The sequence below is a fragment of the Podarcis filfolensis genome (genome assembly GCF_964270895.1).
Source record: "Podarcis filfolensis genome assembly, chromosome: 2".
In the NCBI taxonomy this organism is placed as follows: domain Eukaryota; kingdom Metazoa; phylum Chordata; class Lepidosauria; order Squamata; family Lacertidae; genus Podarcis; species Podarcis filfolensis.
The window spans coordinates 62,091,446-62,118,232 of record NC_139605.1 but is presented as its reverse complement, the minus strand read 5'-3'; the positions used below and the strand labels follow the sequence as shown (position 1 = coordinate 62,118,232).

At 42.4% G+C, this 26,787-nt stretch overlaps 1 protein-coding gene across 2 annotated transcripts in view; it reads left to right on the top strand.

Moving 5' to 3' along the window:
* Positions 1–26,787, top strand: part of NDST1 (N-deacetylase and N-sulfotransferase 1) — a 77,541-nt gene that overhangs the window by 12,124 nt on the left and 38,630 nt on the right. Inside the window, exon 1 of one of the 2 annotated variants that reach the window (XM_083603984.1) lies at positions 23,071–23,186. The exons of the other annotated variant lie outside the window; for it this stretch is intronic. The gene's annotated coding sequence lies outside the window, so the exon portion shown is untranslated. Of the gene's footprint in view, positions 1–23,070; positions 23,187–26,787 lie in introns of those variants that run through there. 2 annotated transcript variants of the gene reach the window in all.

Here is a 26,787-nt window from a genome sequence, read left to right as displayed (position 1 = left end):
ACTGAACATCCTATTAGATTAGCTTATGCTTTGGGGCCCCTGTCCTCTAATATGTGTAACGTGGCTGACGGTTGTTCCCCTCATGCTAACTGGAGTCTGGAAGCAGTTAGGGTAATGGATAGACGCAGAAGAACTCTGATTATCAAGGCACTAACATTTTTCACTGTGTTCTATGATATAGATAGAATCTGCTTTGCACTAGTCACTTAGGATCGCTAACATTGGCTTCTGGGTCAGTGCCTGCTGTATCTATTGTTCATGCTCTTTTTGTGGCATAAATCTGTTTTTTGTTGCCAGCAAGGCTTCTTTTTTCTGCAAGGTTGACTAAGTTTCTTTTTTTAAAAGAGAGAGATAAACCAACATTTTCCTGCACACACTTCTGTTGTGGTTGTTACAATCGAACAGCCAGGCAACAAAGCACTCAGTGCAAGCTTGCCTTTTCCAAAACACATGGAGAGGGAGGGAAAGATAAGACCCCACTTCTGACGTTGACAGAGCACCATAGTGTGTAAGTTTTCATGCACACATGGATCTCCATTTGATCTGCCGGTTGCAGAGTGAGAAGTGAGCTCTTCAGTTTGTTCTAGTTTGTCTTGAAAGTGCTGTGGGAGCTCTTGGGGTGTTTTACTTTTGGTTGTAAATTCTGTACGTAGCAATGTTCCTGGAATGCTAAGATATTTTCTTGAAGGGTTGTGTTTCACTTACTCTGTCAGCTTCTTGCATTGTTCAAGGGATATAACTGACTGCATGCTGCCTTAAACATACCTCCTAACCTGACCCACTCTTCTCAAACTGCACAAGCTCACCTGTGGGCATCCTTATGATCTGTCTAGATTAGAAGATGTACATGTGTTTCTTCATAGCAAGAATGGGGGAACATCTGGCTTTCCAGATGCTGCTTCACTGCAGCTCCCATAATCTCTGACCATTGGCTATAGCGGCTAGGGCGGATGAGCGTTGGGAATCCCCACAACATCTGGATAGCTGCCCTATCCATACTCCATACAATTAAAATTGACCTGATCAACAGTTACCTGCCTGCTTAGCTGTGGGACAGGGAGGTTTTTGTGGACTGGAGGAGATTGCCAAGAATGGGAAGGGAAGGTCAGCTCCACTGAGAAAACAGAACTTACTCCCAAGTAAATGCACTTTTGTGGCTCATAGGTTAGTAACTATTATGCATTCTCTTACAGTGCTGGCATAAACTGTACAGAGGTGGGCTACCACACTGCTAATGTTGCTAATATAAAAGTACAGTGGTACTTCAGGTTACATACGCTTCAGGTTACAGACTCCCCTAACCCAGAAATATTACCTCGGGTTAAGAACTTTGCTTCAGGATGAGAACAGAAATCATGCAGCAGCGGCGCAGCGGCAGCATTAGGCCCCCATTAGCTAAAGTGGTCTTCAGGTTAAGACAAGTTTCAGGTTAAGAACAGACCTCCAGAACGAATTAAGTACTTAACCCGAGGTACCACTGTAGTAATTTTGCAGTTCTCTTATTTCAAATGTAGCTAGCTTGCAGTGGTGAGGACCAGAAGCCTACATTCTTTCACCAAAACATTGTACATAGATCATAGCTGAGGAGTTATTGTTTTCCCTTTTGGCAGAAATAGGTTTACTGTAAGTTGAACTGTAAGCTAGTTTTAATCGATACCGTGAAGTGCTCCTATAATTGACACTTAGCTCAAACCTCCCATCTTTTTTGCACTTTAAATCTTAATGTTAGCAAGACTAACCCAACACGGCACCCCCATGAATAGATAATGGCACTTTCCCATCTCTGTTAGCTGGTTTGTGAAATAAAGATTGCTGTTTAAGAGGTTCTTACTCTGAGACAAGAGGGCCGTAAGATCCAAGCCCCCCCCCCTTCTCTTTGCATATCTGCAAACTCAAGATGGAGATCAGGCTGTGAGGGAAATGTGTCTTGCCTGTCAAGATCTCTTCTTGTGAACTCTGGTCCCAAAGGAGTTAAGTGGCTGTTCTTCAGAGGGTAATGAGGCTGGTGCCAATGAGAGGCAGTCATGTGAAGGAAAGGGGGGGGAGGGGGGGAAAGCTCTGGAGGCAATAAGGCTTCCCCTATCCCATCCCACTCCACCCCAGACCCCCTTTTCCAGCCTTCTCTTGGCTGTTTCCTTTTACGTTTTCCGAATGGTAGTTCATAGTAGCTGGGAAGTGTCTGTGAGTTGCCCACGACACCAATGCGGGGAAGACTTGTGAGACAAGGACACAGGAGTTCTTCTGTATCGTATTGTTCTGCTGTAAAAAGCCACAGACGGTCATGGCGGGGTCTGCAGGGGATGAATCAATAGCAGTGATGCATCTAGCGCATGACTGCTGGCTGACTGGATTTGGAGGGGGTTACTTGCTGTCGGCGGCAGAGCGCAGTCGAGGCTTCCCTTTCCCTTTGGGGAAGGCAGGTGAGCCAAGAAAGGCACCAGAGATTTCCTGCACCCTAATAATCCGATTCATTCCCCTACCACCACAGGTGTGTGTGGAATGATCATTTCTTACCACTGTGCTCTCTGTCAGCTACAGCTGCTTGGAGCTTTGCAGACCGACTTGCCCTGTGTTTTGGGTGCCCTGCTTTTAACAACCCAGTGCTGCAACCTCTGGCCTTTATTGCGTATATTCACATGCCCTATATCCATCAAACCAGATCAAATCTTGTAGTGAATGTTCTAATTGAACCCTCCTCACTGTTTTCTTTATCCAGCCTCTTGCCCAGACCTTTCCAAGGTTTATATCCTGTGTGGAGTTCCCTCCGTGTTGGTAATTGTTCTTTAAAACCTCAGGTCTCGGGGCAGAGCAGTAATACAATATAAACCTCAGCCTTTTCGCCCTCTTTTCTCTGCTGCCAAATAAATGTAAGACTCTGAATTTTAAAATCATGTGAACTCTGCACTGATTTATAATTTTGAAGCAGTGAATTTTTATTTGCACCTCGTTTGCTTCTGTTGGTGGCAGTTATTTCCTTTTTAAAGGCATTTATATATTTGATGACCAATATGCTCCCTTATCTTGTTTTTTCATCAGTAAGCGAAAAAAGGGCCACAGCCAGACAGATACTGCCTTTTCGTCAAAAATTATTTTAATTCTCTGGCGGGGGGGGGCAGCCATGTCTGTTGGTGTGAAGCATATTGCAGTTCTGTAGTGTCTGCTTTTCTTAAAAGAACAACAACAACAAATAAAGGAATTTCATTTGTATCAAAATATAAATGTGGTTGCATATATTTTGTGAGGGGGGACTGTGATATCTCTCCCCGCCACAAATATATTATGCCCTCTGCATTAGCATAGCCTTATATGGAGTTGTACCCGTTCAATTTTTCTAGCTCCCTCCCTGCTGATAAAGCCTGCTTGGAAAAGCCATGAAAGAGGAAAATAAAGCTAATAAGGAATATTGAGATTTGTACTGCCTGGCTTTTTTAAATATATAAAGAAAGGAGGTGGAACGATTTTATATTTTAAGCTCCATATGGAGGGTATAAATTTATCTTAAAACAGTTTTCTAATTATTACTTTGTTTTTAATTTCCTTGGGGTTTGTAATTAGCAGAGGGAGCCAACCAAAGTGGTATTTATTGTTTTTAATGGTTAGTGGGTTTTTTCCATTTAAATCTGAGGAAATGTTCCACAGAATGTAAACTGGCATATAAATTGATGAACATTCAGGTGCCACATTTACATGGTGTAGCACTGAACCCTCCGCTCCATCTTTCCCAGAATAAATGCAGCCTGTGGCTAATTAACATTAAAGCCAGCACCAACGTACAGACAAAAAGGGCAACCAGTTCAGTTTTCTAAAGCATATTGCATAATGTTACACGAGACATATTCTGTTATGTAATAGAAAAAAAATAAGTGGGGCCCAGCAAGAATTTCTAGCATGCATGTGTTACTGGAGCCTGCATGCAACTTAGTGCTGGCTTTTGGTCTGAGAGGGCAATTGAAATAGATTGCCCCTTGGTGCAGCCTGATACGTATGGGGGATTTTTGACTGGGGGATTTTTGACTGGCGATCTAAACAAGCCTCATCTCAACCTCTGATCTGTAATACAGTAAAAGCAACAAACTATTGTGCAGGGCTGCTGTAAGATACTTAGCTCACACACCTCAACCTGTAATAGGGTCACAGCAGCGAACTGCAGTGAAGGTTTTCTGTATACTTTCTCAGCCCAGGCTGTGTTTGCATAAAAGCAATAGATAACTGCAGGGTTGTTGCAAGCTACTCAGTCTCTCCTCCCACTCCCCACAGCAGCAATAGGGGCCAAATTCCTCTATACAACGATGCAGAGTTGTAAATCACTTTCCCAGCCACAGCTGCTGCAATATGAGGAAAATGAACTGTATTTGCTTCAGAATTTGTTTTAGCATTTTTTTTTAAAAGGTTCACACTAAATAAGAATGCTGTTAGAACTTCCCCATTTTTATTACCGCTTGGAAGGGGGAATGGGCCATACAAATTGGTGGCTACTTCTTACTGTATTAAAACCTTGGATTGCTCAATTTTTTTCTTTGGTCAGCTGTCACTTTTGTCTCCGGGACAGTCTATCTCTGCGTGTCTTCCTCCATTGTGTCTTGATAACCTCTCTTTGAGGGGGAAGAAAGGGAGCTGAAGAAAAATGCTTGAAGAGAAAAAGAATTAACTCCTCTTCCATGCTTCTCCTCATTGCACTCTTTGCCTTCTCTTACAGCTACCCTCACCTGACCACCCGCCAGTTGATCAGTGATGTTTTCAAGCCTTGCCGGCTGTCCCAGAGGCACCCTCCTCTTCAGCAGTCATTTCAGCTGATTCCCTTCCGTCCTCCGGTTTTCCTTTCCAGGATACTCAGTTTTCTGTGGCTGCTGAACATGCGCAGTCCTAACTGGACTGATCTTTCTTTCTTTCTTTCTTTCACGTTTGCAAACCTTAGGGTTCCCCCCTGCTTGTCGAGACCTTCCTCTTGTGCTTAAGTCGTGCTATTCTGCTCAGTAAGGGCCACTGACAGTCACCCCTGCACTTCCCAAATGAGGAAATGATAACGCTGCTAAGAGTTCTTGTTTTTATGATGCCTCAAATGATCCTTGAAACAATTTGTTAGCTTTCTCTATATGTTTTGGTAATCGTTGAGTACCTGCTGCTTTTCTATTTGTCCAATAATGAAAAATCTCGGTTCTTGTTGCAATCAGTGTATTAGTTCTCCTTTGTGTGAAAGGACAGAATCTGTTTTCCAATAAGTAATAATAAAACTATAGTTTGTTTTAGGGCTAATCATGTAAGGTTTGCTGCCCATTTGAATAAATCTCAGTATTATTTTAAGTTAATTGATCAATTATCTACACAAGCACATGAAGAAACAGAATAGTTTTGAAAAAGAAGAAAAAGAGCTTGTTTTTTAACGACGCATGCCACAGCAGGTACTTTTTTAAAGGAGTCATTAGTTCTATTAGGGCATCGCCCCAAATACATGAGCTGTGCCCACTGGCCCTGCTCCAGATCTCCTAGCACTGCCACCCCCTTGTAGTAATGATAGTTTTGAAACTACTGAAATAAGTATGGGTTCTTGCCATCAATGTTTTCTGATGCTGTGATAAGCTATGTTGGAAAATGGGGAAATGTATTTCTCCATATCCTATGCCAAATTTCCCCACTTACTCAACATGGTTTAAATAGAATTTCTTGTCAAATATGGATGCAAGATTTATTTTTCCAGATGCAGCACACCAGGCACAGACCCAGAGAGTTGTGGGTGGATGCAAGCAAGCACTTCTGTGTATATAGTAGGTTGTCTCTGATTCTCCCCCACCCTCCTCCACCTTTCCACTTACAGCTTTTTGCGTTGTGTTTAAAGGCTGCTCTGGAGAATCCCCAGAGTTTTGGAAATGGCTTCTCTGGCAGCAGAGGGGCCTTTAGTTGGAAAAGAATCTCTGAAGCCTCATTGCATATGCAAAAGCCTTCTTCATGGTCCATTGGACGCCAGCCATTGTGTGTATTTTACCCTGCTCTAAACTTTAAAGGGGAGAATGACAGCCTGATTGTGTGACTATTTACTTGGAAGCAAGTCCCATAGAGTTCAAAGGGGCATACTCAAGTATGCATGCATAGGACTTTAGCCTGAAGATGTGTACATTTTGCTTGCCAAATCCGTTCTCTGCTTGTGGTAGTCCCAAACAGCAGTCTTTAGCCATTTAGAAGCTTTACAGATGAAGCTTTCTTCTTTTATATTCTCTGTATCGGTCTTCATCTTCTGAGCATCACTGTGAGAAGGAAGGGAAATGTCATATGTATTCGCAGGGAACGTGTGACTTCTCTTCAGATAGGGATCACTTAGTTGCCTTTCCCCCCAAAGGGAAAGAGGGGAAGTCGTAACAGAGGGGAAGAGCACCTCTCAGGCTTCAGGCTTGGGGGCCTGTGAAAGAGCAGTGCCAGTTGACCGATCTCTTCCCTCTGCTCACATCCAGTTACTGGTTTGTGTCAAGCTGGTGATGGAGCATGCAGCCAAAAGCAAAGGTTGGCTCGAACCTGCCAGGGAAAGAACCTGCCATGGGGAAACAGTGAGTCATGCTCAGAAAAGACCCTGGACAAGGGACAATAACTGCTATGCGTAACAGACTTGGAAGTAAATCGTCAGCACGCAGGTGACAAGTTGAACCTGAAACAGAATGCTGCAGTTATTCTTATTTCAGAATAGGAGTGGTCCAGTTCAGGATGCCAGCCCATACCTTCCTTTGGCACACTATGAGCCAGGATGGTTTCTCTGGTTATTGCCTGGAGAGATGGCAGTGGGGGGGGGGGGCCTTAGGAAAACAGAGAGAAACTGTGCTACTGCTAATGGTGAGCCCCACCCCTGAGAAACTGTTGGAGAAATGACCCCCCAATTTCTCTTCCTGTAATGAAGGTGGAGGATTTGTGATGTTACCTGGATACAGTTCTAGTCCATACAGTGGCTTCCTTTACACTTAGCCAAACTAGGGGCTCAGTGTGAACAAGTGTGCTGGTGCTTATTTAGAAAACCATGGCCACTTGGCTCCTCTCCTGTTTCTGCTGCTGCCATACTACCAGGACCGAAGCAATGGTTTATTTCACTCCAAACGCATCAAGCATAGTAGGCCAAAAACAGTTTGTGGTTTGTTCAGAGAGAAGCAAGTCATCAGCCCTGGTTCACATATAACACTAAGCCAAACCATTGCTTAGCACAGCAGCAAAAAGGCCAAGGGAATAGTGCAGCAGGCACAATTTTCACAGCAGCAGCATATCACCCTAAAACCAAAGATTTCAGGGTGGTTCACAAAATAAAAATACAGGATAAAATCACAAAATAAGTAAAATGAAACAAAAATTATTTTAAAAAACCACTCCCACAAACTAGCATGCTTGCTGGTTCATGCTGAGCCATAGTTGTGCTTCACACGTCATGCAAACCAAGCAGCTGCCTTGCAGGGGGCTCAGAGACTTAGAATGTGCAATCGTTTTCTATGCATTCCCCATGTGCGCACACACAAAATCTGTTCCAGAGGATTGGGGTTTTGGCAGAGGAGGGACTAAGAGTTGTAATTCTATGCTGGGCGCAGAGGAGCAATGGAGCGCTCTCTTCCTTCTCTACCAGGCACTAGCCTTCTCACTCACCTGCACGGAATTCCTGGTCGCCAGTGATCTGCCAGGCTACTTCTTAAATGCAAGGTTGGGCTAGCATGCTTATATTCACATTACTTAATATTTAACTTATTATTAAGAAAAAACCTTAATATTTACAATTAAATAATTTTTTTCTTAAAAAAAATTCAATTGAATAAATAGCTATTTAGAAATGGAAAAAACCATTTTTTAAACACTCTGGTAATAATAACAGCAGATCCAATGGGACACATTAGTAGGGACAGAGGAAAACTACTTTCTTTTCCCTTGCAGGGATTCAAACACTAACATGATGTGGAAGTGAAAATTTGCATTGTAATTCATTTATATATATTCTGAATGGTTTTCCTTTCCAGTTTTCGAAAGCTTGTTTTGCAAGCACTTAGTTTTGGGTCAAATTAGCCTCCCCACATCCTCTTACAAAAGAATTAATGATGTCCCATTGCTTAATGGATAGTGATAAATTGCTGGCTAAAGCTAAGCCTGCTCCAATGTCGATCTGATATTATTCTAATCTATGAAATTGTTCAGAATGATGTAGGAGAGAATACTCTGTTTATTCTTTGACATGATTAACTGAGACTTCCAATATGACTCTCTTGTGCGCGCACACATACAGACACGCAACACAATCCCTTTTAATGAGAAACTGTCAGGGAAAATGAAGTACAGAAAAACAGTTAGTGAATCCCCTGTGCACTGTGCCTCTTGTCATGGTGTCTGCAAGTCAAGTACTGTGAGCGGTATTCTGCATTGTTGTAATAACCTTAATGCTGCTTATATTGCTCATAATGTTCCACCACTCAAGGTTGTTGAGATGATTTGGAAAATTTTGATAAATGAAGCACCGCAGCAAGGGGACCCAGCTTTATTATCTGTGTATTACTGATGGGTTTCCCCCTCTCTGAGACTGCATTTGTTTCCCCATTATGTCTGCTTGCACTCATGAAGGAAGTCCATGTCTACCTTGCAAAAATGTGGGCAAGCAGTTATAAAATGAGACTAAAATCCAAGTTTATTAAGAAGCCAAATAGTAATTGCATTTGAATTAATTCAGTCATTCTTCAGATATAAATGTTATAATAATGGTATGTGTTGAGTCTCACTTTTCTTGAGTATAGAGACCCAAACACCAAATACATGAGTGTTGAATTAGTTGTGACTGAAGCAAGCATGTGTTAAAAGAGTAATTTTCCTTGCAAGCTAGGGCTCTCTAGCCTTTCCTGATTGCTCTTTCTATGTAGCTTGCGGCGGGAAGTGACCATTTAAAGGGCTTGCATGAAATCCACAACAAGCTTAGATCACTCACAGGCAGAGAGGTGTGCCTCTGATTTGGCTAAGAAATTGTTCAATAAGAAGAAAAGAGACAAAATTTGACACAACTGATGCTTCTGATGGAGAGAATAAATAAAAAACATATAGTAAAAATGAGGCATACACAAAATCAGAATGCATTTCAAATGGACAACTTTTTTTGAGAAGGAGAGAGTTCCTGTTCAAGTTACTGGGCAATGCGAAGCGTGAAGCTTCCTGAATTGTATTTAGTATGAGATACAGAAATGATTTGAATTCCTGCTTACATTTTAAAGAAGATGATGTCTGAGACCCCTTTATCCACAATGATAAACATTTATCAATAATTTGCCAAGCTCACTGAGTAATTGATACAGGGAACTATAACTCATTGTATCTGTGACTTATTCTGACTCCAGACGATTTGAGTGGCAACCAACCTTACGTAGGCACAGTTCCATACACACAAGACTTCTGCTTCTTATCTCCTTGTAGACCCCTGTGTGCTCCAAAAATCTGCTCAGGGGTGTCCCCCAGCCCTCTGAAGCAGATTCTCTTGTGTGGTGAATACAGAATACTGCCTCTTGGCCCTCATAGTTTTATATTTTAAAGCCCTAAACGGCCTTGGCCCAGTATACCTGAAGGAGCATCTCCACCCCCATCGTTCTGCCCGGACACTGAGGTCCAGCTCTGAGGGCCTTCTGGCAGTTCCCTCACTGCAAGAAGCGAAGTTACAGGGAACCAGGCAGAGGGCCTTCTCGGTAGTGGCACCTGCCCTGTGGAACGCCCTCCTATTAGATGTCAAAGAAATAAACAACTATATGACATTTAGAAGACATCTGAAGGCAGCCGTGTTTAGGGAAGTTTTTAATGACTGATGTTTTAATGTATTTTTACTCTTTTGTTGGAAGCCGCCCAGAGTGGCTGGGGAAACCCAGCCAGTTGGGCGGGGTAGAAATATAATAATAATAATAATAATAATAATAATAATAATAATAATAATAATAATATTTTGTACCATTACAAGCATCTTTTTTCATCCTCATCTCTTATCTCATCACTTTTTCTTTTGCTCTGCTTTCTTTATCTCTACACCTACATGTGTATGGTGGTAGCAGCAGCACACAAGGCTTTCACTCTACCAGCAATTCATACCAGTGGAGGAGTCTTTGACTCAGGCAGATTATGCAGTTTGCCTAGATGCCCCCCCCACCCCGGAAAAACTGGGCCACTATCACCATGCATCTCTAAATCCAGAAAAGAAGCAATGCAGATGCAATGCTGTAAAGGCATTCCATCTCCCCTTTTGGATGAGCCTGTGTGAACCATAGATGTTCCTACAAAGGGCTACAACAACAGCTCTTTGGAAGTCACTGTATGTGTGTGTGTTGCAGCTGCATTCAAATGGGGAGGGAGTGTGTGTGGGGGGGCTTTCTATTTTGCAGGCCTGTGTTGTTGTCATATGGATTGCCAGGTGACTAGGAAGGAGGCAAGGTCTAACATGTACACCTAGCACAAAGAATTTGTCTCAGGGCCACAGACAGGTGAAGTGTGGGATTTTCCCCAGCAGCAGCTGAGAGGAGTCTGAAGAATCAGAATGTTAATTATTCTAAAGTAATTCTTGTCCTCCTTTATTCTAAAAAACTTTGGAGAGGGTCTTCTCTACATACCTAAAATTGAGTTTGACTTTGCTGCACAACACCTTGTCCTCCATTCTGCTTCTTTCACGTGGATTTCAGAAAATGAGGGAGGAAGCAGGAAAGCGAATAATAAGTACCATGCCACAGTTGCTCATTATTTTTTTTTGGCTTTGGCTGTGGTTGGGAGTGACTGTGAATGCTATAGATCTCAAATTCTCTAACAAGAGTAGAATGGTCAGATTTGTATCACATAACGTGCTGCTTTGCATGCTCATTTTATTTGAAGCATTTGGCTTTTTCTCCTTAAAGAAAAAAAAAAAGAAAAAAAATCTAATTTTAGTGGGCATTTGTGGGAGGGAGGAATAAGGTAGGAAGTCATTAATTAGAAAGGATGTGGTAAATTTCTAATAGTTGTACTACATTGTGGGATAGCATATAAGAATTGCGTAACTAAAATTCCTGGTGATTTCAGGATACAGGTAAAAAAGGCAATTACTGTGATATCTTTTAAAGAATAAGTTTTAGTCAAATGCATCATGTGAATTAAGGAGTGAAAATCAAAAGATTTACTCTTTGTTTTTCTTTATTTGAGAACATTTTCAAAATTGCTAGAATAACCTTTCATCACTGTTTACTGAAAGGAGGCGAATGATAATGTGTGAGACCATGCCCTTTTCTGAACGGAAAGAAGATGACAATATTTTGGTAATCAATTTCAGGGGGAGATTTTATTATAATTTTTCTTTTTGTCTCCTCCATTAAAACAACAAAGTTATTTGGAAGGTTGGGGGCTAGATCTGTTATGGAAATAATTAAGCTAAAAATGCAGAGCACGAGGCACGCCAAAACGACCATCTGCTGCAAAATGCTTTTCTACAGTTGTGCAGACTGTGGCATTTTTGATAAGATTTGATGCAACAGCACTATCAAGTCACATGTGTAATCTTATTACAGTAGTAATAAATACTTCCTGGGTACGATATTTAATAAATGAGATTTGGCATTAGAATGTGTAGAGGCAAAGGTCAATTGCAGAATTAAAGTACTCAAGATGTATCCAGCTTGAAATCACCCACTGGTGACACTCAAAAATCTGGAATACACACTCAACAAGATTATGTAGAAATTCACATCATGTTTTTCTGCCTGGAATTCACAACTGTAAAGGGGCGTGGTATATAGCCTGTAGATAACTTGTTGGCAAAGATGTCTCTTACAATTGGCTTGGAATTAGAAGTCATGGTATTTAACATTTCTGTATGGGTTTTTACTCTGAAGCATTTCACACACATTAAGGCAAAAAGGTAAAGGACCCCTGGGCAGTTACCGATAAGTCCAGTCAAAGGCAACTATGGGGTTGCAGTGCTTATCTTGCTTCAGGCCGAGGGAGCTGGTGTTTGTCCACAGACAGGTTTCCGGGTCATGTGGCCAGCATGACTAAACCACTTCTGGCGCAACAGAACACCATGACGGAAACCAGAGCGCACAGAAACACCATTTACCTTTCTGCCGCAGCGGTACCCTTTTATTTACTTGCACTGGTGTGCTTTCGAACTGCTAGGTTGGCAGGAGCTGGGACAGAGCAATGGGAGCTCACCCTGTTGCAGGGATTCGAACTGCCAACCTTCTGATCAGCAAGCCCAAGAGGCTCAGTGGTTTAGATAACAAGCACCTTGTCTGGGGCTAGTGCTACCTCTATTTATTGACGCTGAATTCAGGATGAGTGTCTTGCATAAGACCACCTGAAGAGTTTGTAGCTGGAAGAGATTTAAACTGTATATATGTGGGATGAGCCGATCATACTTTCAGCTCCTCTGTTAGAGGCTCTAAAAGTCTCTTTCCCCAAGTTCCTTTAGTGATGATGCATTGCAGACAATTCCGCAGAATCGTTGCCACCGCTGGAGGCAGTATGCCTTAAAATACTGGTATTGGGGGAACAGGAGTGCTGTTGCGCTCAGGTCCTGATTGCATGCTTCCCATGGGCATCTGTGAGAACAGGATTTTTTGTTTATTTACTTAGTAAAATTTATATATCACCTTATTGCAGAAAAACTCAAACTGGTTTACTGGCCTAGGTGGGCCAAGTCCTTATTCTGTGCCTGAATCCTGGTTAGCAACCTTTGCTGGATTTACATATTTGTCCAGGAGCTAAATGGGGTGGGGTAAATTGCCAACCCATAGTGAGATTAGCCTTAATATTTAAGCGCTTGCTCTGTGCTTGTCTGGCTGCCTTGCAATCTTCTAAATGTGCTTTCCAAATGTTAATCCTTAAATAGGCTGTCTTGTAAGGAATTCCTCGGCTTCCCATTAAGTAGTTAGGAAAACCCGTGTTTTTCTAAACTGATAGATTCAGAAGCTACCTATGTTTCTTGTGTATTGCAAGAATCTAGCAAGACTAAGTTGGTGTAGTTAGTGCTTTCTGAATGGGAGTAATCATGTTTACTATTTAAAATATTTGAAAACCAAGGCCAGCTTTCGAATTAACTCCATTGTTGTTTATGAACATACAGTACTGCCCTGTATTTTTGGCTTCAGTACAGTGTGTTCCATTTTAGTGTTGCTGTTTGCCCTTCCTACATCTTCATTAGACCAATGAGATTGAGGGTAGAGGGAAAAGAAGAGAGGGAGAGAGAGAGAGACAGGGAACCGGAAAGTCACTTGGATGTCTTTGTTAAAACACAAGCATTTCTCCCCTGCCCTTTCCTGGCTGGATGTTGTTTGTTTTATCCCCTGAACCCTGTAACTACTGTTTGCTAAGCACTTAAGCGGGCTGTGTAATCTATTGCTAAGATGTTCCTTATCTGCCTTTTATAAAACTCCTCTGACAGACTGCCGGAAGCGTTCTTATTGCTGTGGGAAGAGTTAGGGTGCTGGAAAAGATGGTTCTGTTTGCCTGCCAAGTATTTTCAGAAATGACAAGCCTGGTGACCCTAGCTGCTGTCTTTAGAAATGGTAGGATTACACATGCAATTAACAAGGCTTTGCAAATATTGGCCACCTCATATAGTATTTACAAGCAGCAGCATAAATGAATGTTTTACGGCAACAGCTGACTTTACCTGCCATAGGCTACTGCTTTTATGTATCAAAATGTGACGATGGTGAGATTTAGTGGTAGGTGGGCCAGAACTTTAATTGAGTAGCTTTTTCCCTTGACCTTGCAGATCAGTTCCTAAGATTAAATGTTTACCTGAAAGCGGTTGGCGAGAATGCCCGCAAGCTCTTAAATTCATGTCTCTGAAACACGAGTCTCTCATTCAAAGCCCAACTGAATGATAGAAAATATGGGAGCAGAGTAACAGAACATTAGCTATATGCAGCTACCTAAAGAGGTGATTTCTGTAAGAAGAAAGCGCCATCTCTTTTCCTCTCCCGCTGTTCATACAGAGGATATGCCTCTGTTGGGCAGTATACATTGATGAAAGAAATGTGTTTTATTAATGAAGGCAAACAAACCTTCCTTGCCTTGAAGGGATGGGTACCAGTGAGAGAGGTGCTGCTCATGTCTCATCCAGCAGCTACTGCGCTCTCCACAAAGGCTGAACGCACCTTGGCTATAGGGATCCTATTAATGTACCTTCTTGTTATGTCTCTTCAGTGGCCTAATTCTAGGAAGGCACCTTGATCCTTTGCATATCCAAAAGATTTCTCCCCTGCCTTTTCCTGCCACCTGCAGCTCTGTTCTGTAAAAGGAAATCGCACTACCTGTGAAAATCCGCCAGTACCACACCTGTCCCTTTTATGCCTCTGTGAGAAAGGGGAATAGCTCGAGAATCTTGGAGGCTGATGGTTTTGAGGCACCCAAACTGATTTAACATAACGATGGCAAATGATCTATGTGGCCTAGCTTAGGAGGAAGGATAAATTCTGAAGCCTCACGTGGAGTTTTATCTTCACAGTGCCCCCAAATCCCCAGGTTTTTGTTATCCAGATCTGGAGAAAAAACACCCCAAAAAACTTTCTTCTTTATTGGCTTCCCTGGTTGTCTTGAGGCTGTGTAATTTCGCTTTCTATTGATGCCTGACTGCTGGATTCAGCTGCAACCCAGGATGTGAAATGCAGCCAGCAGCCGGGGAAGGAGGGGGAACACCTGAATTATTTATTAAGAACAACTTACAGGCTTGTGGCCTAGCTGTTAACGATCAGCAGAGAGAGCGCAAAACAGGGATGGGTTGCGGGGTCTCTATCTCTCATTCTGTCTGGGAGGATGTTATTGTCTTGCCTGGATCAGTGTCAGCCGGGCATTGTGAAATGCTCACTCAGAATTTGCAGAGACTGTAACATTCTAGGGCCAAGAGGCTTCATTCTCAGGGGTGTAACACCAGCTATTCAAACTCCTTCCCATCCCACCCCCCACCCCCCCACCCTGGATTTGCTTTCACTCCCCAGCGGCCTGCCTGGAACGCAATTCTCAACTTCTGCATTTTCAAAACGAGAGGTAAATCCCCAGTATGGTGTGTTTAAAGGGATCTATGCAGATGTCAACAACAAGCAGGAAAACACCCTGCCATCGTGCGGAGAACAGCCAGTTAGAAGCTGAGCATGTGGCACAACAAATGCTTCTCTTTTGTTCCATTTGGGAACATTTAGGAGCTGGGTAGCAATTAGTTTTTCAGCAAAGGGGGCAGCTGACTTCCTGAGGCTCAGATGCTCTGCTCCTAAAAGTTATTTTCCATGTCATACTGATTTCAGCGGAGCTTGCTTTCAGGTAAGAGCTCAGGAATGGAATTCCAGCAACCGGCATCAGGCTTGCTGTGTGTGGACGGACATCTTGACTGTGAACCAGTGTGAATGCAAGCAATAACGCACTGGGGTTAAGGGAGACATTGATCACGCACCTTTCTGCTTAATTAGGAATGACAAAACTTGTTAAATACTGACTCAGAGCCCTTTTATGCATTTTGATTGCAGTTGGCTTTCACCCTAAAGGACTTTATTCTTCTGCTCATCTTATCTGATCTTTGTGAGGTCTACCAATCAAGGGTGTTAGTAACTAGATCTCCCTATCTGCCATTAGCTCTTGAAGATGGAAGTGCTCTGATTGTATTATCCTTAAAGGTAAAGGTACAGGACCCATGACAGTTAAGTCCAGCCGCAGGTGACTCTGGGGTTGTGGTGCCGCTTTACAGGCTGAGGGAGCCGGCGTTTGTCTGCAGACAGTTTTTCCGGGTCATGTGGCCAGCATGATTAAGTCGCTTCTGGTGCAACGGAACACTGAAACCAGAGCAGCGCACAGAAATAGGAGCAGTACCTATTTATCTGTTTGCACTTTTTGGCATGCTTTTGAACTGCTAGGCTGGCAGGAGCTGGGACCTAGCAATGGGAGCTCACCCCGTCACGGGGATTCGAAATACATTATCCTTACCCAGTTGATATGCATAATATCTTCAGGCTCCTGGATTATGCTTGGATAATAATCCTGTAGCATTTGTGCAACACTTCAAAAGTACATTAGAAATGCACACCACACATAAGGAGCAACATTTTTTTTTATGAGGGCAAAAAGAGGTCTTGAACATCTGGGGCCCGGAGTGGATCCTATATTCCCTCCACACATCTGTATAGCATTTGCACTTTGTAATGGTTTTTCTTCTTAAAATGCTCGTGTTTTTCAATTTCTTACAATGTGTTTCCAAGTTGCTGATTTAACTCCCTTTTTTCCTAGGCCAGTTTCACACACCATTTGCTGTCTCCTCCTTACTAAGTAGAAACTCTGCACACTTTGTTTCTTTTCTATAGTTTCAGTTCATGCTTTCTTGGGTTTGAGCCCATGGCATCAATTGAATAGATCCCCTCTCCAGCCCTAAGGATGCTTGCTACATTTTTCAATCATGTTGTCAATCCTCTGTAGCTTGTTGGGGAACATGCATCCTCTTTCTACATGGTGTTATCTCCTGAGGCTCTGAGTTGTTGACTTCCTCTCTCTTCTATACCTTATCAGTGTACTCTTTTATTTTTGTCTGAGAAGCATCATGGAAAATCTTTGAAATCCCTGGCAATGGAATAGGTCCCCCCCCTTTAAAGAATTGTATGCTATTTCATCTCCCAGACTTTCCTTATCCCACCCATTTTTAAAATGATGCAGCAAGTTAGTTTCAGAGTTAGGAGGTATTATTCAATGTAGAAGGGAATACAGACATTTTGAAGTGTGTTTCAGTGGAGTGCTCAATACTATACTCCCCACAATAAGCATTCATAAGGAAAATATGTGCTTGCAGGTTGGTAATTGTGGCACCAGAAGAGAAATAAAAGATGGAGAGGTATATTATTTATACATTGCTTCCTGGTGAAGCATCTTGAAGTGACTTCACAATACAATAAAATACATTAAAAATTGCATCATCGTCATTTTTAAATTGCACATATATTTTTAAAGTTCAAATCCAATGCAGGTAGCTGGTAGGAGAAAGCTCTCCACCTTTAAGGCTTGTCCCCCCCCTTCAATTCTATACTGCTTTATATTTTTAAGCAGTTTAAAACAAATTAAAACATTAAATAAAACAATCCATAATAGAATCATAGAATTGTAGAGTTGGAAGGAACCCTACATCTAATCCAACCCACTGCAATCCAGGAATCTCAACACTCAATCACACATGATGGCCCATCCAGTTTGAAACCATACCCAACCCTGCTTAACTTTGCAAATGTTCTAGGAGTTTTATTGTTGTGCCACTAGGAGGGAGTTCCAAAGGGTAGGTACAGTCACCGTAAAGGCTGATTCCATCATTGGGTGAAATAGTCTTCCTGATAAGATAGTATCAATCTCAGCCCTCCAGCTGTTTTGGGACTACAGCTCCCAGCATCCCTAGCTTACAGGACTAATGATCAGGGATGATGGGAAATGTAGTCCCAAAAACAGCTGGAGGACCGAGTTTGGCCACCACTGGACTAGGAGATCTGTGCACAGTGGAAATTAAAAGGAGGAACTTTGAAAGCAAATCATGGCTTCTCTCCTCTTCTCCTTGTAGGGCGCCTGGGTCTCCAAGGTTGTGAGACGTACAAGAGGAGTAGCATTAGGTTGGTTCCTCCGCCACAATGTCAAAAGCCTTTTCTGCTTCATGAAAGTTCATGTGTGCTGCTGCTCTCCCTGTCAGTTGTTGCGCTAATTTTAGATTGGGAATAGTTGAGGCACGTTCACACTTGCCTTGGAGCTGCTGAGAGAGAGACAGAGTTGGCTAACCCAAAGGATGGAGAGATGGCAAATGCATTAAGTAATTTATAATATATTTTATTTATTCTTGGCATTGCTATACCTCCTATTCAACAAAGAAGACACACCCTCAAAAATAGTAGTTTCAGAAAAGGCAGATCACACTGGCTTTAAAAGGAGATTGTCCAGTCCGGGAGGATGAGTATCAATGGCTCACTGGTCATGATGGAACCTTTATGGGACCTTCCTGTTCAGGGTAATATGCCTCTGAATACCAATTGTGGAGGAATAACAACAGGAGAAGATTTACTGCCTCCCTGGCACACCTGGCTGGCCACTGTAGGAAACTGGATACTTGACTAAATGGCTGTTTGGCACAAGAGGCGGCCTTGCGAAAGATGTTTTTGAATGTTTTTGCCAGGGATATGTCTGCGGAGGAGAAAAACAATAAATTCTTCACCCTGTTTAAATTAGGGAAGCTGGTGCACGTTTCCTTATTTTGTCTATGTTGTTGTACTTGTTCTGGAAAAGCGCTTGGAACTATGCAGGGTGCCGAAGCCACCCTTTCTAGCTTCTGACGCTTCCAGGCATTTGGCAGTCATTACTAATGGGTGTAGGATTCTGGTGTTAAAAACAAGGCCGAGGCTGTAAGGATAAATGTGACTGTGTCTTTAAGGGCATCACTCAGGCCTAGTTGAGCAGGTTACGCCCAAGCAGGAGGCAAGGCAAGAAGCCAGAATGAGAAAGTAGCTAAAGGAGAGAAGACCTGTTGCATGTAATTCTTGTTCAACTCCTCTGACCTGCTCGAAATTAATCAGAGAACATTATAGAGGCTGACAAGTTCCAGAATCCTGTAGTTGGAACCCCAAAATACATTTGTGCAGAAATCTAAAATACACACAACCTTGGTTGCTGGTGAAATTTTTGCAGACTTTTACACAAGCAGATTTTTGCTTTTGTATCAGAGAAGCTGCTTTGCCGTTTTTAGGAAGGTGGTTCTGTATGCTATGTTCTTTTCCAAATTTATATTCATTATGTTATTAAAAAAACCTGGTTCAATTAAAATAAATGAAAATAAATGGTCTCAAGGTACCACAGCACGCTTGGTTTCTTTGATAGCTGGATATCACTCTGTGGGAAGAGACATTAAGTCAAACTCAAGAGTGCACCTGCTGGAATTAATATTTATTTTATTTTTATTTATTAAATTTGTAAACTGTCTTTCGTCTGAAGATCACAGGGTGGTTCACAACATAAAAATGCAAAATGAGAACGCAAAAGGCATAATAAAACCAATAACAAAAGCAAACCAATAACCCCCTCCCACAAGCATATTTAAAAGGACATAGTATCATTTATTTATTAAATTTTGTATAATAGAATTGAGTCTATGGCTAGCAATAATATTTGGGTGCCATATGCTTCTGCTGCGCAGGATTCATCTGCCAGAAATGGTGGGTAGTTATGTTCATCCACTCAAAAAAAGAAGAATCTATTCTAGCCTAGCTTAATACCTCCTTCACTCCTTCCTAAAACTGTTATAAACTGCAGATGTTATGGGCTTCAACATCTCCCCACCCTACTTTCTGTCGCTTGCTTAATAATGTCCAGCCTAAAAGAGTTCTCAAAAGCCTCAGAGGCTTGCTCAATGCCATGATGTTTTACCTTATCGTAATAAAGGTATTGCCCTACTGTGGTTTTTGAATTTTGTCAGCCATCGCTGAAAGCCAAATCGTTACGCACTGTGGCAGTGTGCACCTAGCTTGTCAGGGTCTGGGGGAGCAACATGTGCACATTTTTCAAGAGGCTGCCAGACAGAGGCCCTAACATTGCAATTTCCACCAAATAAAGAATGCCGAAGCTCTCTGTGCACTGCTATATATAAACTGCAAGCTTTTTGGATGTTGCTACTGCAGTTGCCAAGTGAGATTCATTGACCTTTCCCCTCAAAACTTTTGCTTTGCTTGTTAAATTCTTCTTCAGGGAAGTAACCCGGGTATAAAACGCAATGGATTTGTGGAAAGGAGAAGCATAAACGGAAGGTGGGGAGGGTAAGGGTTATGCATCTCTTTTTTTATTTGTTCTCTTTTTTAAAACAACAGCATACTTTTGAGAATCTGAAGTTAGCTTAACAGTAGTCTGATTGGAAGCTCTGAATTGGGGAAACTAGCCAATATGTCACCTTTTCTCATCTCTGCAGTGGACCCCCTTCAGTCATGTTATGTGTGAGAAACCAATCCCAGGTGCCCAATTAACTGTTGAGCATCCTTTTCTGGCACAGCTGTTTGGATAAGCTACCTGAATGTGCAGAAGAAGTCCAGGCTACCTGCTTGATGGCTGCCTTTGGGATTTAGCTGAAGTGGAGTAAACTGCGCTAGGTAAAAACGGTGCTGCTTCTGGTGGCTTCCCTTGACAAACGGTGACTAATGGACTGGGGCAAGGGGGTTATTTGGCTGTTGTAGACAGTGGTGTTATCAAGCTATTTTTAGTGCAACCTCTCTCTTATTGTGTGTGGGGGAATGATGGATCTTACAATGTGTGACGGGGAGGGAGGGAGGGAGGGAATAAAGTAGCACTGTGGCGTTTTAGGGCGAAACTACCTTGGCAGGCAAACAAGCTGATAGAGGAAGCCAAAGGCTGAATTTGACAGTGTTATTTAGCGGTAGCCGAAAAACGTGTTCTATCTTTCCTCCCTTGCAAGATTTCAAGCAGGTAAGCACCACTGCTAAATAAGCAAAAAGCACATGTTCTGCTGGCCTGAATCTTTCTGAGCACAGCATCCAATTCTGCCATTGGGGCCAAGTAGCTATTTGTGGGTAACCAGAGAGACATGGCACAATGTGCATCATCTGATGTTCACATGGACCCCATTTTGTAGCTTGTTCTCCTGTGTAACCTTGCTGGGATTTTTATTTTTATTTGTTATGGGGAGGGTGTCTGTGGGCCATCTCAAACAAACAGTATAGTTTCATAAAGTGGGGTATGTCATCTCTCACCAGACCTTAGATGGAAAATAGCTAGTATAACACCTATTTGCCCTTTTATTTTCTTATTTAGAAAAAAGGCACAGACTTCAGACCCTGGAGTTGCTACTGACAGCAGGCCAAACTACAGTGGTACCTTGGGTTAAGTACTTAATTCGTTCCAGAGGTCCGTACTTAACCTGAAACTGCTCTTAACCTGAAGCACCACTTTAACTAATGGGGCCTCCTGCTGCCACCGCGCCGCCAGAGCACGATTTCTGTTCTCATCCTGAAGCAAAGTTCTTAACCCGAGGTACTATTTCTGGTTTAGCGGAGTCTGTAACCTGAAGCGTATGTAACCTGAAGCGTATGTAACCCGAGGTACCACTGTAGATGTGAGGCTGAGCTAGTCTTTCAGTAGAAAATGCATACTCTTTTAAATAAGAATTGGGACCGAGGCCTGTGCTGTTTAACATCATTGTAAACAAATAAACCTGCGATAAGAGGTTGAAAAGGCAGAGGTTCTGGATGATGGAAAGTACGATAGATTTTAGATAGGTTAGCTAAATATAACCTGTACTGAAAGGTAGCCTAATGCTGGGAGAATGGGTGTCAAATTGACCAGGGAAATGAACAAACAAGAGTGTGCTTGTATGAGAAATTCCAGAATATGTACAATTAGCTACTTCCCCTCGAGAAGGGCTTCAGGGGTGCTATGAGATACTCCTCATTAACATGTTTTCTCCTACAGTTTTTTCTTTGTGTAAAAAAAATGAGTGGGCTGTGGAGAGGAATTTCCGAATCCATGTGGTTGAATTATTTGGTGGAGTCTTGCTTATTTTCAGCCAGTGGTAGTCATTTTGAGATATTGCATAGTTGTTATCTCCAGTTATCAAAACCGGTGCACAAAAGGAAGTGTAGAGCAGCCTTCCCCAACCCAGTGTCCTCTCACTGTTCTGGACTACATTTCCCTTCAGCTGCAGTGTGGCTGTCCTGGCTCGGACTCATGGGAGTTGTAGTCCAAAACTTTGGGAGGGCAGCAAGTTAAGAGAATTGTTAGGGTGGATTGACTGAAATCCTTTGACTGAAATTTCCCATGTTGAAATTCATAGGTTTTTTGTGTACTTAAATATTTGCTATAGCAATTTAGACATATCAGGTGGTATTATGTTAAGCTGTACTCAGAGTAGACCCATTGAAATTAATGACCATGACCAAGATAGGTCCGTTAGTTTCAGCTGATTACTTGCCAATGCTTTGCAGATAAATAAAGGAGCATAATCAAAAACCTTTGGTCCTGCAGCCTTTTGCACTGGAGATAAATATCTGCTTAGTCAGGGAATGAATTTTTCTGTTCATATGCAAGCATGCTATGCAGAGGCAGTTGTTTATAAGGCCAGAGTCTTATCCATATATTTGGAAATAAGCCCCATTTAACAAAATGAGGCTTTTGAGCTGATATGATTAATTGATATGCTTAGTGATGTGCTGCAAGTGTCAACAATTTTCTACAAGCAAAGTCTGGTAGCAATTTGACAAAATATTGCTCTCCTCCGCTCCCAGGAAATGTCCATGCTGTCTGTTTGGTAAGAATCATAAGTATCTGGAATTTGAGAACTGAACGCATTGCTGAGATAGCAGGAGAGCATAAAACAGGTGTACCTAGCCTTCCATTTGACTTCTGTGGATGATTCTTTATAAAGGATATCATTGCCTTAATTCTAGCAATTGTGGTGACTTGCTGGTTCCTGGGTCTGGTAAGAAACCCACAGTACTAAATAGAATAAATTATGTATTGGATCACTTATCTGGCTTCTGAAGTTAAGCATTATATTCCTAGTTCTGCCTCTCTTTAACATGGAAAGCCTGACTTTTGGTTCAGTCTATTTGATAGATGCTCTCAGCATTAAGTTTTAATAGTCTGGTTGACAGTGTGTTGCGTTCTTTTCGTTTCATTTTAAAACAAGCCGTGTTTATAAACACTCTTGAAAATGTAAACTGCTTTTATTTTTATTTCTTTTAATTAAGGATGTGGAAAGAACAAGCAGTCTCATGTATATTAATGCTGAGGGCATATGCATGCATTCATTTGGCTTAAACTTTAAAAGATGATGGAGCCTTTTGGCTGTGTCAGTTGCAAAGGGTAGGCTGCCCATTAGCTGTGCTCAGTCTTCCTGACCTTAATATGGCATGTTAGTCGCTCCCTTTGCCCCAAAACTTTCAAGGATGTGCTGCTTTCGTTCCCCTCTGAAAAGCTGGTGGCCTAGATTTGTGAGGGGAGGGGAGAGGAACTGAGTTTGGAACAAATGCTTCATGATGCCTAGGAAGCTGGAACTCTGTGTGTGTGTGTGTGTGTGTGTGTGTGTGTGTGGTGTGTGGTGTGTGGAGGTTGTGGAGAGTTTGCCTAGAAAGCTGGGTTGATTGTAATGCTGTTTGTCAGGGATCTCAGATTAGAAGAGGCTGCATTAAGTACAGAGGAGAGCCTGCCTTCGGGGGACTGAGCTGGGACATTGTTAGAAGGTGAGCCTCTTTCGTCTGCATGCCAAGCACGGGGGGGGGGGGGGGAAGAGGGAGGATAAAGTCTCCCCCTCTTCCCACCAGCATTTTGCTTTAGTGTTTTGGAGGCAAAACACACTTGACTGAATGCTTGAAGGAGTTATATCCGCTGTCTTTGAAGCTACAAAGATGAGAGATTTCCTGCACTCTCATGTTGTAATGTAGGTGGATTTTGTAAACGTATGACAGGTTCCACACCAAGCATGAGCTTGGCAGAGGATAAAGGGATGGGGGCAGAAGGGGGGGGGAGTGGATATCAAAAGAACATTTGGACTCATCTGTTGGATAATGAAAGGCAGGCTAGAGATGGAAGGCAAATAGCCTTAATGGGTATTTCTGTCGCAGGCCACAAATATGCATCAAATCTGTGTTATGATTGAAGCTGGCCTGCCAGTTGTTTGTGAAACCTTGCTTCTTTTGGGTGGCGCTTCTTGTACAGAATGCAAACCTGGATTCTTGAAACTATTAGCCAAAATCTTCTCACCCCAAATTAGCCCAATGAAAAGTTCTGGAGAGCTTGAAAGTTTGCACACTATTCTGTGATACTGTATTTTTATTGACTTAATAAAGGAATGGCTCCATAGGGATTTTGAAACGGAAAGATACATTATTTTAAGATTAGTGTTTTAAATTAGGGTATTTTGCTTTCTGATTTTGCTGCTTATGATAGCCTTGTTTGTGACTTTATGACTTTATAGGGAGCGGGTGGTGCTGTGGTCTAAACCACTGAGCATCTTGGGCTTGCTGATCAGAAGGTTGGCAGTTTGAATCCGCACGATGGGGTGAGCTCCTGTTGCTCTGTCCCAGCTTCTGCCAACCTAGCAGTTCAAAAGCATGCCAGTGCAAGTAGATAAACAGGTACCGCTGTGGTGGTAAGGTAAATGGCATTTCCGTGTGCTCTGGCACTCGTCATAGTGTCCCGTTGCCCCAGAAGTTGTTTAGTCATGCTGGCCACATGACCTGGAAAGCTATCTGCGGACAAATGCTGGCTCCCTTAGCCTGAAAGCAAGATGAGCGCTGCACTCCATAGTCATATAGGGCTGGATTTCACCGTCCAGGGATCCTTTACCTTTCTTTCTTTGTGACTTTAGGAGTGAGATCGTAAGTGATAAAGAATCTGGATTGTGTCACTACTTTCATTGCAAATAAACATGCTCTAACACCACAAGGAAATTTGTAATCCAATGTCTTCCAGTTTGCGCAATAGATACTCTGAATGCTTCCAATAGCCAAGTAATGAGTCCTTTTGAATGTCATTGCAGAGTTTGGTCCTCCCAAACATTTAAAAGCGGGAGCTGTGGAATCATTTGGACAGGAGTCTTATATATTGCAGAAAGTTCATGATACACCTCTAACCAAAATTCTTGTTCAGGCAGGCACTCCCACAATAAATGGAAGAACGTACCTTGCACCCTCCAGCCTCTCCAACCACATGATGTCATCTGTGAAGTTATATGTGAAAGCTGAACTGGTTTACGATGCCACCTGTGGGAGATTTTTTGATGAACAGTTCCCATATAAAGGGAGATACAGATTGGTGACATAAGAGTTCCATAGTTTCTTCCACTTACTTTCTGGTGTAATTGTACCCATATCTGTGTTCCAAAGCAACTTAATTCCTTTTAGGAATGCAGTAGACAGATCCAGAATGCTATAGTGGTGAATAGGTGTCCTGTGGTTTAACTGATCTACAGAACAGAGAAGGAGGCTTCTGGGAAGGTGGTGGGCTTGCTTTTCTTTGATAGTCTGGGGCACTTTTCGCAAGAAGCTTGAAACCAAAACTGAAACAGATGCAAGGAATAGCAAAAATCATTGAAGGGATGATTTCACTTCAGAGGTACTATTTCTAGCTTGGTATGTTTCTCTTGGGAATCACGGTACAGTTCTTTCCCCAAAGTGTTCAACCTTAGAAAGCATGTAGAAGGCTGCTTGTTCATTTTAAAAGAAAAACCTCTGCAGAATTAAAAATCTGAAAAACGTTGTATTTCCGAAATACACTCCCTTCCCATGTGCATTCTGAAGGACTCTACTCCCATCTGCTAATGTTCAACTGAATCATCTCACAGTTAGGAGGAGCACAGCTAAAGAGAATCTGGCCTGTTTCTGTGTGTTAAGTTAAGCAGATCTTTGGAAAGGAACAGGATTATCGTCCACATAAACAGAGAGTGTAATCTGGTAGATTGGAAGCGGAAGTTAGGTAAAGGAAGACAGAGCATGGAAGATAAAGGCAATAAAATCGACTATTTAACACATGGCTGGATTTGAGAACAGAAAGCTTCTGTTTACCAGAGGCATACAATCCTAGATTAGTCTCTCTACATGGTTATGGTATTAAAGAGACTTTCTGCTCCTGAGTTAAGGCCCGGTCCCAAGGAATGGTGGGATGGACTTGTAGTGTATTAACACACTCTTTCTGTCTCTTTGTACATAGTCTGATTTCTTTTTTAAAAAATTATTTCATCCTTGGAATAGAGCTGCCATATTGTTCTGGTGTCTGACTAGTGATCTTGTTCACTGCTTAAGTCCTCTGGATTTTGCCAACCTTGTCTGGTGCGGTTGGTCATATCTTCTTCCCCTGTGGCATGGCCTGCTGCCATTTGGTTTCCGTGCATTGCCTGCAACCTTTCAGACTCCTTGAAAATGATTACGAGATGGTTGTCAGTGCCCAAGCCATGCTTTGGAATGTGGAGTGTAAGCAGATAACGAAAGGTGCTGTGGTCACTCACGCTGAGTGTATGTGTGTTCTAGTTCATTGCTTCTCGTACAGTTTGCATGCAGTAGAATTTGTTCTACAGGACTCCATGGGATGGAATTGCCTTGGTCTCAAGGAAAAGGGGCATCGAGCAATAGTGGTGTCTCGGCAGAAAGAAAACCACGCATTTCTGTTTGTCATGCTGAGCTAAATTCCATTCTGTACAGTATGCTGAACTAGAGTGTGCGTGTTGGGCAGTGACACGAGACGGCCAAAAGGTAAATTTAAGCTGCTACTTCAGCAAGCATCTAAAGTTGTAAGTGATTCCCCACCCCCACCCCCGTTTTCTTTTTGTGCTAGAGCCAATCCTGTACACTGGAATATTTCTTCTCCACGTTTTCTTTCTTCGTTTTGCTGTTCGTTGAGAGCGGGTTGGTGAAAGGAGGAAGGGGAATTCCTGTAGCTGTTACTAAGTTAATGGACCTCAGATCTAACTCTGCCACCTCTAGCAGTTTTCCCTTAATATCCATCTGTTCCATTCGAATGCTTCACTGTCTGATACTTCATTTCAGCACTGCTCTGAACTTGGGAATAAAGCAGTCATAATGTTCCAGTGCCTGTGAACATGGGATTGGAGGAGCAACTATAATTCTGCATTGCTGTGATTAGGGTACTTATGCATACTTGTGCTGATAGGGCAGAATTCTGCTGCTTGTGTATGGGGATTATATGCATGGTTCCATAAAATAATTATTAAAGATTTGGAAACTAGAAGGTGATTGGGCTTTTGTGATGGTTGGATGTATTCTGCACCAAACCAAACTCCGTGACTCAGTTTGCACCTCACAGAAAACCAGAGTTAATGATTTACCA